Below are 11,359 nucleotides of genomic sequence, written 5' to 3'. Positions count from 1 at the left end.
TCCAGAACACCCTCAGGCCCAGCCCACCTTGTCTTTTTGTCCGACCGACAGTCCAGAACACAAAAACAGAGTTATATAAAAGAGAACGTAGCAAATCCTCATATGAGAAGTAATACTGTACATTTGGACACTTTTATTTAATAAGTGATTTAAAACAAATAACCAATTATCAAAATTGCTGCCAATTAAATTTCCTTGACTGACTAAATGATAATTAAATTTTCACTTTCTCTCACATCACAGAGCAGATCCAGTAAACCACTGAGCTTCCTCGTGTCTGTAGTTCTACTAATGGTGATCCTGATGTGTTCCAGACCCAGATAGGTGGCCTAAATCTGCGTAATGTAGGAACAGCAGCTTTTAACAGTGTCTGAGTTAAGAACAAAGAGGTCAGCTTAACAGCTTAACACACACACACACACACACACACACACACACTTATAAATATTCTATTGGCCAAAGTGTGAACTGGTTTGGTTTTGCAAAATTGATGCTGCTGATTGATTACTTAATCCATTATAAGTACATGTGCACTATGTATGTGTGTGTGTGTGTATGTGTGTGTGTGTGTGTGTGTGTGTGTGTAATAAGATAGTTGTATGGGTGAACCTGGTGTTAAGGCTGACAGATGGTAAGTACTGCTGTGTTGATCCCAAACACACGAACTGTGTTGCTACGACACATCAGGACTGAATAACAGATGCTGATGTCTGTATGAGGACACACACACACACACACACACACACACACACACACACACACACACACACACACACACACACACACACACACACACACACACACACAGGCAGTGGCAGTTTTAACATTGGCTATAGTTTGATCCTAATTCATGTCATTATAATATATGGTCTGATCACATTCAGTTCCATTGTGGTACAAGATAACTCATTTATTCTTTTCCATTTCATTTTAGTCTTTGCTCTGTAATTCATATTAACTATACTCTTCTTTCTTTTAAAATATAATCTATCCTGCTCAGTTCAGTTCTTTTTTGTGTCTGTAACTGAACTCAGCCACCAGACGACCAGACCGATCCAACCAGCCAAGTCATCACACCGGTTGCCGTGGCAACTGTGACATCAGATCTGTTATTATTACTGCTGTGAAAAAGGATGAAGGGAGGGTGGGGTAAACAAGAAAGAACCAGATGGATTAGAAGAGACGAGGGAAAGCAAAGAAACCACCGTCAGGAGTCATCAAAGCTGTGATGTAGTCACTCTCTACTACTGTATGTCCCCACACACTCACACAGTGAATAATGCATGTTAGGGTTACACAGCATGTAATATGAGTGACAAATAAAATACAGTGAGAAACAAACACTGCATCTGACATTCAAGTAAAACGAGAAAGGCAAAGTCTCGCAAATCAAATGGTTAATTTTATCTGACCAACAGTCTTAAATAACAGGCAATTCATTCGACTGATTAATTAACTGACTAATTGTCTCTAATTACTTTGTGAAATAAAGTGGTGCCAGGAGTCATTTTGGATTGACAGTGTGGAAAAGAGGTGAAGAAGCATGTGCAGGCAGGTTGGAGGAAAGTGTCAGGTGTGATGTGTGATAGAAGAGTTTCAGCTCAAATGAAAGGAAAGGTGAGACCAGCGATGCTGTTTGGTCTAGAGACAGGAGGCAGAGCTGGAGGTAGCAGAGATGAAGATGCTGAGGTTCTCTTTGGGAGGGACCAGGATGGATAGGATCAGGAATGAGTCCATCAGAGGGACAGCACATGCAGAAGACAGGGTTAGATGGAGGCAGCTGATTCGCTGTGGTAACCCCTGAAGGGAAAAGCCGAAAGGAGAAGAAGTCTGTATTTTATTTACTCATACATTAAAAAGACATTGCTTTGTCCACATAGACTTTATTTCACTTAACTTCCATCAAAGTCTACATCTTGTGGATGTAGTAGAGCACATCATGATGTGACACTAAATATGACCTCAGAGAGAGTTGTTTACCTGATTTTGAATCTTGACAGCAGTTTTATTACTGAGCAGGTGCAGGTGTCATCAAGTATAAAGACAAGGTTATTGGACCAGGTCAGCTCAGGCTGTTCCTCAAATCACAGCAGACTGTCCCCGAACAGTCGACTAAACCGTGAGAAAAGTCTTGAGAAAAAAAGTTACCAGCCAAATGCTGATAAAATATTAAAGTGACAGGTAGATTTCAGACCAAAAAAACGATTTACGACAGAGTTGTTGGTGAATTTCAACAATTATTTGTCAGTGGCTGGTACATTTCCCACCCCAGCAAAGGGTGAAAATAAATCTGAACTAGTTTCAACACTGACGAGAAACTTCTCAAGGAGAGACCAGATGATCCAACAGACTCTCCTGATCTGGCATCATGCCCACATTCCTGGGCATCCACAGCACTGGCCGTTTGGCTGTGGTATATTGTTAGAACATTCTTTCTCTGCCCTGCAACTCAAGTCATTTTCTGATAATTAAATTTATATCTTAATCATGCAATGACGAGCTGAGTAATGACAAACTAGCTGACCAAGAAAATCTAATCTGAGGCAGCCCTACTCAAGTTCCCATTTTTGGTCTTGACAAGTTAGAAAATCTTTGCTGTATTGAATGTTACACAAGACAAACTTATTGATGGACAGGTGAATTATGGATTTAAGTATTTCAGCTCTGAATGTGATGTAAGCCAGGTGCTTTGTCTCCATTGTGTATGGTGATAAAAGTGGTGTTGTAAATGGATCCCTGCACTCTGCAGTCACTTTCTTTCTAAAGGCTTATACAACAGATCCAAATGTGTTTTAGCACCAAACTGAAGCATCTCTCAACCCAGACCACTTCTCACAGCTGATAAGAGCCTCTCTTTTTTCCTGTCAATAATAGTGCACCTTTTTTTTACTTTCACTGCTTTATAAACTACATGTCCAGACCCAAAGTGGGTCAGATCAGATGTATGACAGGTGGTGACATCAAGAGCGCAGTGACACACTTTAAAGAAGCTCTGAGCTCCTGAGGTAAAAAGTACATTTCTTAAATTTAGCCGGAGAAAGTTTCCAAACCCCTGCTGTTCATGAAGTGAGGGCACAGATAAAGATAGCACAGAGAGGAAGGAGGGAAGGCGGGAAAGGAGAAATAGAGGAGAACACTGACAGAAAGGAGGAGGTGGACAAGATGCTGGAGATTAAAATGTGTTATGATGCTGCAAACGTTGCTCTCTTTATTTTATTCCTCAGGCTAAGTGTCTCTCTTGTCTTCACCTCATTTTTTCCTCCGTCCTCTCTCCTCCCTCCCCTGTCCATCTGTCAGCGTCCCTCCTTCTCTCTGAACAGCCTCTGGACACTGGCCAGTACTCTAACAGCTTGACTTTAAACTACATGACTGGACAGCACTTCATTCAGCCAGCTCTTTACAGAGAAAGCTAAAGTCAGCTAAGGTCAGCTGTCCACACACTTTTCTATTTATATACAGGACAAGTCACCAGGTACCTGGAAAGAGTTTAACTGAAAAGCTGATTGACAGAACGTCGAGTTCCCCCTCCTGAGGCAGACGTTGGATTTTAGGGTTATAAAAATAAAATTTGCCTGGACTTATGTTGACTATTCATGATCTGAAGAACAAAATATAACCATTAACCAAACTGCTGTACCCTCACAAACATCACAACCTTTAAACTTAGAGGCCTCTACAGAGTGCAAACTATCTGCCAATCTGCAAACACTGTGCTGCCAAAGATCACGGCAGGGTTCCTCCCAGGAATGTGCTTAAATAACTAAAACAGACAGAATGACAATTATATTCACACCTACACAGAAAGGACCAGAACCCGGGTCCATGAAGCTGTGAGCCGGCAGCTGGAACCACTGAACCGCTGCAGCACCACAGGAGCGACATGACGCAGGTAAGAGTCAGTGTTTGACACAGTCAGACAAGCAGCACTGCTCTGATCCCAGTGAGGGATGTCCTCTGGTACATCACGGCGACAGAAGGAGAGGTGGGAACCCTGCCATGTGTGTCTCTTTCTCTGGGATGCTGTCTATATCTCTAATCAAGTATGCACACACATCCAAGTACACAAACACAGGTGCCCACACACATGAAAATCCTTGGAAAAGTTGTGCACAAACAAAACAAACACACAGCTGTCATAATGACGCCCATGACAACATCTCCAGAGCGTATCAGGCTCGACTTCATCTGTGAACGGATTAAAGGATGAGTGCCATTTCAAAGTTCATTTAAACCACGAGCATTAAGTGCAGACTCCTGGTTATGTTAGAACATTTTAGAGCCACTCGACAGAAAATCAATTTGCAAATTTCATAATGCATCAAAATCATTAAGTCAAAAATGCCCCACACTCACTGGACTGTGACTAAAGAAAACAAACGATATGAGAGGAGGGTTTTTTATAGAACAAACTAAATCTGTGACGTAGATAATCCACTCCTTTATTTTCCAATCGTGACATTTTTAGTCATTACTGAAAGAACACCTTTGGACTGGCTTTCTGGTTCTAAAATCTAAAAGCTAGAGATCCCTGTAAAATCTATCCACACTCACGTCTTTCATATTACACAGAATTATTACAGAGATCAATTATTAGAGATCAGAATATGAAAAACAAACACAGAGTGCAGAATAATCACTGATGGCTAACATTTTCAGATTTCAGCTACAAGGAAAACAAAAAGAGGCGTTTTTCATGACTGCTCCAGTTTCTACAAACCTTGTTCTAGTTTTCCAAAAAGGACTGATGGTTGGGAAAGTGTTCAGTGAACAAAGTCAGCCTGCTCTGCTGAGACCAAGGACTTGATAATATTTAGGTCAAATACAAAAAATGAATTCATCATTGAGGGCTCAGTCAATCTATCCATCTTACATACAGACTTTTTCCTGTAACATGTTTAAACCACTGAGATTTCTAACTATTTTTGTAATTAGACAAAACTAAATAATCAATGTCAAATATATACAAAACCAGAGCCTTACTGAGTTCTTGTGACTCAACCTTTAAACCCGTATTCACTGATATCTGGGCAGCTTGGAGAATTAAGCATTTCTCTGCAGGTACTCCAGGTGTGATATGGCCACTGGAGCTGTCGAATGTGTTGCTCTGCTTGTACAAGTAGACCTGCAGAGCACCCCTGCACACCATAACCTGGAAAGGTAGGATGTCAGGTTAAACAGAGCACTGAGGTCTGGTTCTTTATCTAATCTCACACACACACACACACACACACACACACACACACACACAGTATCTTAACAAACCGTTTGACGGCAGGAGTTAAAGGGAATTCATCATGAAGTAAGGAACCATTCAGGCTTGTACAAGGTCTGATTTATCACTTAGAAAGAACTTTCATCTGTTTTTTTTTGTTTTTTTTTAATTTGTTGAAACTTGATCCTAAATGTCAGCTTATATTTTAACATTAGAAGCAGATTTCTGGCTTCAAACTGTCCACTTAGCAGTTCAAAAGCTGCAATGCACCAAGAACAGACTGGACAAACCACAAACCCATAAATCCATAAAAAGAAAGCTTTCCGATTCATATTTTCCAAATGTTATCTGTAGCAACACTGCCACGAGGATGGAAACTCATCAAATGAAGCCACTCTTTGGACAGCATCTTCCTCTCTTTCCTCCTGACACTCCTTCTTGTTTCCATTTGATGTCATTAATTAGCGATGCAAACGGTCAGAAAAACATGTCTGTGTCGATAACAGGATTTGATATGATTCCAATAAGACAATTTGGAACCGGTTCTCAACTGCACACCCAAACAACTCTGCTCTTGTGGGTCTGAACACAGCTTTAGCCAGAGACACATCATGAAAAAGTCACAGGCGCTGTAGCCGAGCCGTCTTACGTCTTCATCTCTGGGTGATGTGGGGAACTGAGGCAGCTGGGTAGAGAACAGGTTAGCAATCTGTCATGTTTCACTTGCCTGCTCAGCTCCATTACATCTGACAGGATCACCAACGGCCTCGTGCACCCCCCTCCCCCCAAAGAATTAAATTATAACCTGACAAGGATGAGTACAAATGGAAATATAGTAGCTACTCACATGGACTGTCCTCATACAGCATCCCCAATACTCTTAGGAATCATAGACGCTCCTTATAACTTCAAACCTAACCTCATAAATATCATGAAAGATGTTTTCTTCAGTATTAAAAGTACTTCAGAGATTATAATCATGCATCTATGGTTATAGTGCAAACATGAACAGTTATTCAGGGTGACTGTTGCTGCTGCAGATTCACCAAAATGTAAAGAAATAACAAGCTAAAAAAAACACGAGTCTACATCTCACTCATCTCCATGGAAACGCTCCAACTCAGCGCCCAAAATAAGCGATGGCCTGGGGCACCGAAACATCCAAGACTGCCACTGCACACAAGTATGTGGCCACTTTATTAGGGACACCTGTACACTATCTAATGCAATCCAGTACAACTGTTCTGCTGTGAGTCTACTCTGTGTTTTAGCACTGGATAGTTAGTGAGTGACAATGTTGTTGTGAAGTGTTTCTAATATTCTGCCCCCCACATATGTATGAACAGGGAAGACACAACATCAGTGCAGTACAACGCCACCTTAAACTGAATACAGTTAAATTGGAGATGTTATGCAGAACTGTTCTGTTATTGAATTGCAATAGATTACACAGGTATGACAGGTAAGTGGTCATCACTCTGGATGATCATCAATTAAGGACTCCATTATTTCCAGAAGGATTCAGATCAAACTATCATTTCTAATTAAAATACAACTTCAGTAACTTCGAACAGCCAGTGTCAAATCAGGACAGATGCAAAACAACAAAACAATTCATATTTCAGAGTCTGCAGCCACAGTACATGTGCCACCAATAGAAAAGCATCATAGACTTCAGTCTACAGTCTTTTTAACAATGCAAAACTAACAGAGACCTAATACCTGACAGTAGAACAGTGTGTGTATGTGTGTGTGTGATGGAAAGAGAGTTGTGTCTATTTAATTTAATTGGCCCCTGTGGAATAAATTATACTAACTGACAACGACAATGCTCGTGTCCTCAGTTATGTGCTTTTAGGTGTGTGAGCAATGTTAATAAAAATACCCACATATATATAACGTGCTTATCTCAGTCTCTCTCCCACTGTAGTCATTCTAGGACACGAAGGGAAAATAACAATGTGGAAACAATAAAAGGTAAATCCAGCAAAACAAGATTAACTTGGCAGCAGACTGACAGAAATCGTCGACTATAAAAGAACAGGACACGGTTCGTAAGCTAACTGGCACTTTTACAACTTGTGTTTTATCTGAAAAACCAGGTTTTCTTCCAACAGTGACAGCAGCAGCTTGTTACTGCAGGGACACAGGTTTGAATCCCCGGAGAATTTGTGGAGTGGCCTTTAAACCAGGCACTTAATCCCTGCTGCTCCTGTGGAGCTGCACAACTGTGGTTTCAGGATGTGATTATGCACAAGATTAGATTAAACTTTAATGATTCCTTTGGCTATGAGTATTAGATGTATGAATGTGAAGCAGGTCAGTGCAGAGAAAGAAACACTGTATGTAGTGAGACAGAGTTTAGTTAAAAATAAACTGTCATGCTGTTAGTGGGACGGCGGTGGAAAAATAAACACAAGCTTCATTGCTTTGCATGTGAAATGACACAAGCTACTGTAGACCTAAACAAAACAATGAGTTATTGTGGTCCCGACACGCAGCCGAGCAGCAGATCCTGGAGCTGATTGTGATCGGTGCCCGGGTGAAGCAAGGAGTGTGTATGTGTGTTTCCATGTGTGAGCATCCATCTGTTTTTCAGTGTAAAAATGCTGCAGCAAAACACACAACACTGGAGGAGGAAACACTGCTGCTGTGCCGAAAACAGCAGAACACGCAGATAGATGTACGAAGACACAGATAGAGCGCGGAGGAGACAGTACACATCAAACAATGCAGCCCTCTGTACCCAGACCAGTCAACTCACTGTCCAAACACATCACACCATAGATAACAACAACACCACGACTGCAGCATGTGCTCCTTCTTTTTCTAGGAAATATGTAACTTTATATTAAGAGATTTACATCCAGACTTTAAAGCCAAACAGAGTTTATGTTCCATCTTAGGCCATAATCACAATCTTTCCTCAACAACAACAACAACAACATAGTTTGAGTTTCCTAATCATACTGATGCCAATACTGTAAGAATAATGAATGCAATTTTGGCATTGACCTTTCAAAAACATTGTCACTGAACATCATTCAGGGTTTTGCAGAATTGTTTGTTCTGAAGAAGCTGAACTCTTCTTGATAGGAGAAAACTGAGTTTTCTTATTGGATCTGGCAGTTATTACAGACCATGGTGTCTCCACCCAAACAACATTAATCACATGCTAATTTGATAAAGCATTCATTTACTGTTTAAAAAAACAGAATCAGCATTTGCCTTTGAAACCCAACTAAAAACAGAATTAGCAAACAAACCCAAATATTTTTTATTTTTCCATTTCCCATCAGAGTTTCTCAGTGAGGAACAGCTTGTCCTCTTTTGGCTTTTGTCTTTCACTTTCTGAACATAAACCAGACACACACACACACACACACACACACACACACTATGAAGAAGCATGTATCAGCAATGATGTTAATGAGTCATGGCAGATTAATGATAAGCTAACCAACACATTGATTTATTCATTAAACTGCTCATTACATATTGGCGTCATCACAGTCGCAGTGCAAAGGAAATCAGAGGATGACTTAATTGCCTTTTACAGCCAGACTGGGATCCTTGTCAGCCTGTGGGAATATTCACTCGCAATGTAATTAACTTGTACAGAAAAGTTAAATAAGGATTAGTAGGAACCTTATAAAACAATGCACATGGGAATTGTGAGAACTTTTAAATTTGAATGTATGGCTCAAAATCTGCCTGGAATCAGTGCTGCATTTATGATTTCTTACTAACGGACTTCTGGGAAAAACTAAATGAAATAAAAGAACCTTAGACATGTCAGTAGATGAAAGGTCAGAGAGTCGGGTGAGCTTGGAAGGAGTTTGGTTTGATTTCCCAGACGTGCTGGGGAGTATGCAGTGCCTTTAGGCAAAACTATCAAGTCAAGCTGCTGAGACAGAAGCCGGGTCAAAGCAAGAAGACCAAAGCTGTGTAACTTCAGCCAAAACACAACAACACAGAGACAGTCCCGGTTATTTCTCTGGAAATATTTGAAGTTTTAAAGCAAAAAGGTTGCAACAGTTTTTGACCTAATAACACAAAACCAACAAAATCAAAGTGTTCCAGCTTAAAGTGATGATTCGATTCACCAGCTGAGGAGCCCCCGATTCAAACCTCATGCTGTCAGTCCAATCATCTGCCTTTTTTCACTGCGTCATTGTACACAGAGGCATCAGCCCACTCCGGCAAGTCAGAGTTGACTTGGATTATTTCACTCGGGTGCAGCTCATGACAAAAAGATGACAGACTTCCAGAGCAACGTCAAATAACTCATATTTAAAAAGCTCAATCTGTAGTTTCTCAGCATATATGACAGATGATCATAGTGATAATAGTTTAAACTTAAAGAATCTGCTTCTGGTTTTATTTGTGAGGGTGTCTACATCTAGATTACAGATCGGTGACACCACTGTCTGCTGTGCTGTAGCCTGAAATGATGGAGCAACACTGACGTCACACAGAACCACACGGAGGCTCAGCAGAAAGTAAACAGGACTTTTTATGACGACAGTGAAGACATTTTGTGTCAGTCATGAGGCTGCGCTGCAGAGCTTCAGAGGAGCTGTTACATCACGACGCTGTGTGTGTGTGTGTGTGTGTGTGTGTGTGTGTGTGTGTTTACATGATGTCTGCTCCAGGTGTGTGGGTCCTAAGGGGAACTGCTACTGCATGTGTCTGAAATATATCACAACACAATGTGTTCATCATCTCTCAGTGTAAGCTCCAAACACAAAAGAACCTTTAGGAATTTGGGGATTTAAGAGGATCACGAGCCAGACTAGGTTGCAAATCCAAGACTAATCATTTCAGAAATCTTTCAGGCACCTGAATGCTGTGGTTTGATCCCAGAAACATCCCTCCTGTGTGTGCTTACCTACCGCACAATCAAGATGTCATATGCTGATTCTGTTTGTTACCTACATCATGTTCCACTAACGTTTACACTTCTAATAACATAATGTGACTGACTCTATCAGTGTTGTGCTCTTGTTTTTGTCCTGTGGCAGGTTGTATGCCATCGTGTCAGTGATATATTTACATCACAATATTAGCTCTGTGCACCAGCAAAGCAATTGTGGCCTTGGATGAGTTTGACCATCCATCCATTTTCCCTAACCGCTTGTCCTCATCAGGGTCGCAGGGAGCTGGAGCCAATCCCAGCTGACTTAGGGTGAGAGGCGGGGTACAAGTCACCAGTTCATCACAGAGACAAATACCCGTTCACACCTACAGGCAATTTAAGTTTGAAGAAGTGGTACATGTGTCTGGAATAACATGTCATGTTATCCTACCACTCTTACTGCAGTAAGAATCAGTACATGCCGGTGACATACTGTAAGAAAAGCAGCAGTGGACAACAGTGAGTACCATGAGTGACATACATCAGCCACTTTTTGATCTTGTTGCCAGTCTAGACAGACACAGGTGGGCTCATACTGTCATAGTTTCCTTATTTTTCCACAGATTGTTGTCATCAACACAGCACCTTTCTGATCAGATATCACTTCTTCAATATTTACTTCACCACATCAGGGTAGGAGAGATCGTTGCTTGCATCCAAAACCTGGATTTTCAGAGGACAAGCTGATGAACTGATTATGTCTGATGGTGTATCATCAGTTTGTCAATGTGATTTAAATGACTGTGGGTGAAACAAACTGATGCACACATGCAGTATTACTGTGAACATCTGCCCTGATGTCAAGCTGGGACTTGGTGATGATAAAAACAAGAGCATACATTATCATATCCATTCACAGCCATTACTCCTCACACTGCTGCAGGTCTATGAACTGACCTTGGCTGGGTGATGAATGTATGACTGTGTATCTGATGTCCTACTAAGAACTGTACTGAATGAGCAGCAATCTTGAACCTTGAGATCGTGTCAGTGTGCGTTGTATTGATTTGTATTGACCTAACAATGAAGCAGCCTGACAGACGTGATTCACCATCTGTGCTCCGCAGTGAATCACAACAATGCCACTAAAAATCAACCTGAAGGAAAATGCAGCTGGAGCTCCATGTCCACGACATATGGACTGTGATCTGTGGACACTGCAGAAGGAGAAACCTCCAACCAGGACAGTCATGATCCAACATCAGGACAAGCATGTGCTGAGACTGCAG

This window comes from Larimichthys crocea, chromosome VII (genome assembly GCF_000972845.2).
Source record: "Larimichthys crocea isolate SSNF chromosome VII, L_crocea_2.0, whole genome shotgun sequence".
NCBI classification, from domain to species: domain Eukaryota; kingdom Metazoa; phylum Chordata; class Actinopteri; family Sciaenidae; genus Larimichthys; species Larimichthys crocea.
Note: the sequence above shows the minus strand (reverse complement) of the source record.